Here is a 2,982-nt window from a genome sequence, read left to right on the forward strand (position 1 = left end):
ACATGGCTCTTTGCCCAAACCTAAGTCAGGGCTCGGCTCGTCCCTCCTCTGTCCACAGCCCTCCAGGGCTCCCATCTCCATCAAAGTGAAAGCCCAGCGTCTCTGCCTCAGAAAAACCCTAAACAGGGTCACTATGAGACGGAACCGACTCTATAGCACTTAACAACAGTCAGCTGTACGCTTCTCCGTGCATCACTAATCTCTATGTATATGTATACTTCTAATCTTCTGGACACTTACACGTATTCTTCTAATCTACTATGTTGTTGTTAGGTACCATAGAGTCAGTACCGACTCATAGGAACCTTATGCACAACAGAAAAAAACACTGTCCAGTTCTGGGCCAACCTCACAAACTTTGCTACACTTGGGCCCATTGCGGCTGCCACTGTGTTAATCCATCTCGCTGGGGGTCTTCTTTTTCTCCCCTCCACTTTACCAGTCATGAAGTCCTTCTTAAGAGACTGATCCCTCCTGATATTATGTCTGAAGTATGAGAGACGAAGTTTGACTATCCTGGCTTCTAAGGAACATTCTGGATGTACTTCTTCTAACATAGATTGGTTTGTTGTCCTGACAGTCCATGGTACTTTCAATCTTCTCCAACACCATAACTCAAATGCATCAATTCTTCTATGGTCTTCCTTATTCATTGTACAACTTTCATGTGCATATGAGGCAATTGAAAATACCAAGGCTTGGGTCAGGTGCACCTTAGTCCTCAAGCTGACATCTTTGCTCTTCAACACTTTTGAGAGGTCTTATGCAGCAGATTTGCCTAATGCAATATATCATTTGATTCTTGACTGCTGCTTCCATGAGTGTTGATGGTGGATCCAAGCAAAATGAAGTATTTTACAACTTCAATCTTTTCTCCATTTATATGGATGTTGTTTATTGGTCCAGTGATGAGGATTCTTGTTTTCTTTACACTGAGGTGCAAACCGTACCGAAGGCTGTGATCTTTGATCTTCATCAGTTAAGTATTTTAAGTCCTCTTTGCTTTCAACAATGTTGTTCATCTGCATATCTGAGTATTAATGAATCTTCCTTCAATCCTGATGCCACGTTTTTCTTCATATAACCCAGCTTCTTGGATTATGTGTTCAGCATACAGAGCAAATAAGTATGGTGAAAAAATACAACCCTGTCCCACACCTTTCCTAATTATAAATCATTCGGTGTTCCCTTGTTCTGTTTGAACAACTACCTCTTGGTCTATGTACAGGTTCCTCATGAACACAATGAAATGTTTTGGAATAGTTATTCTTTGCAATATTGTCCCTAGCTTATCATGATCCACATAAGTGAAAACCTTTGTGAAGTCAATCCAGCACAGGTAAGCATCTTTCTGGTACTCTCTGCCTTCAGCTCAGATCCATAGGACATCCTCATCTGAATCTGGTTTGAACATCTGACAGTTTCCTGTCAGTGTATGGTTGTAGCCATTTTTTGAATTATCTTTAGCAAAATTTTACATGCATGCAATATCAATGATACAGCTTTTGTTTTGTTTTTCATGGAGGGCAGGGCCCACCAAAATCTTCATGTGACCCTGCTGATCCCCACTGTCTCGCCCAAAGGTGGCAGCTGGAACTGAGTCCCCAATCCTGCCCAGTAGTGCCCGGCATACACAGTTGTTGTTGTACCATTGAGTTGGTTCTGACTCATAGTAACCCTGTATAGGGTTGCTGAGTGTGGTTGGTAGGTTTGAACTGCCAACTTTGCAGTTACCAGTTCAGTGTTAATCCTACAGCGCCACACCAGGGCTCAGCATACATAGTTGTTGTTGTTGTTGTTGTTGTTACATGCCGTGGAGTCGGTTCTGATTCATAGCAACTCTGCATAGGGTTTTCCGAGGCTGTAGATCTTTACGGGAGCAGAAAGCCTCATCTTTCTCCTGCAGAACAGCTGGTAGTTTCTACTGCTGACTGTGGGATTAGAAGCCCAATTCCTAACCGCTACACTACATACACAGTTGTTGTTGTTAAGTGCCGTTGAGTTGATTCCGACCCATAGCAACCCTGTATAGGGTTTCCATGGAGCAGCTGGTGAGCTTGAACCACCCACCTTGCAGTTCAAATGACTTTGCAGACTGACGCATTAGCCCACAGCGCCACACCAGGAATCTAGATACACCAATGGACAGATGGACAGATAGAAAAGTTGAAGACAAAGGGAGGAGGAGACACAGGAACCAATCTGGAAGCAGCAGCGCCACCTTGTGGTAAAATGCTCCCTGCCTTTCCCTCCCCCATTGACTTCAGAGTCCTCTCCTGAGGAGGGTTAGAATGGGGGGTGGCGGAGAGAAGGGTTGAAGGTATACCTGCAGTTTCAAATGCTGAGGCTGCCAATTTCTGGCTGTATGGCCCGGGACAAGTTACTTTGCTTCTCTGAGCCTCAGTTTCCTCATTCAGAAAATGGCAAGAATCAATGTCTGAGTAACTAATGAAATAGGTCAGAAAACAGCAGCTATTTCTTAGCTTCCAAATCCACCAGCTGTCGTTCAGGAGAAAGATGAGATTGCCTGTTCCCCTAAAGAGTGACAGTTTGGGGAACCCTAAGAGCAGTTCCACTCTGTCATCTAGGATTGCTATGAGTTGGACTTGACTGAAAGGCATTGTGGTTGGTCGACCCTGGGGATGTGAGAGACTAGGATGGGACCCCTAGACTGGTGATGTCCTTAATGAGCTCCCAAGCAAGTCTCATGACAGAGGCGCCCATGAGGACAAAGCAAGGGTAAAGAAAGGACATACTACTGAGAAAGTTGTCAAATCTATCAAATAAGCAAGAACCACCCAAAGGCTCAGTTCAATGTGAACTTCAGATCAACAATGCATTATTTTGGGTATAGCGTAAGTAAGGATATCAAAGAGATTGTCCGATGATTTCCACATTCCGTTGGGTCACCTCTCTTTGGAATGGGCACAAATACGGATCTCTTCCAATCAGTTGACCAGATAGTTGTCTTCCAAATTTCTT

This window comes from Chrysochloris asiatica, unplaced genomic scaffold, assembly GCF_000296735.1.
Source record: "Chrysochloris asiatica unplaced genomic scaffold, ChrAsi1.0 scaffold00125, whole genome shotgun sequence".
Lineage (NCBI taxonomy): Eukaryota > Metazoa > Chordata > Mammalia > Afrosoricida > Chrysochloridae > Chrysochloris > Chrysochloris asiatica.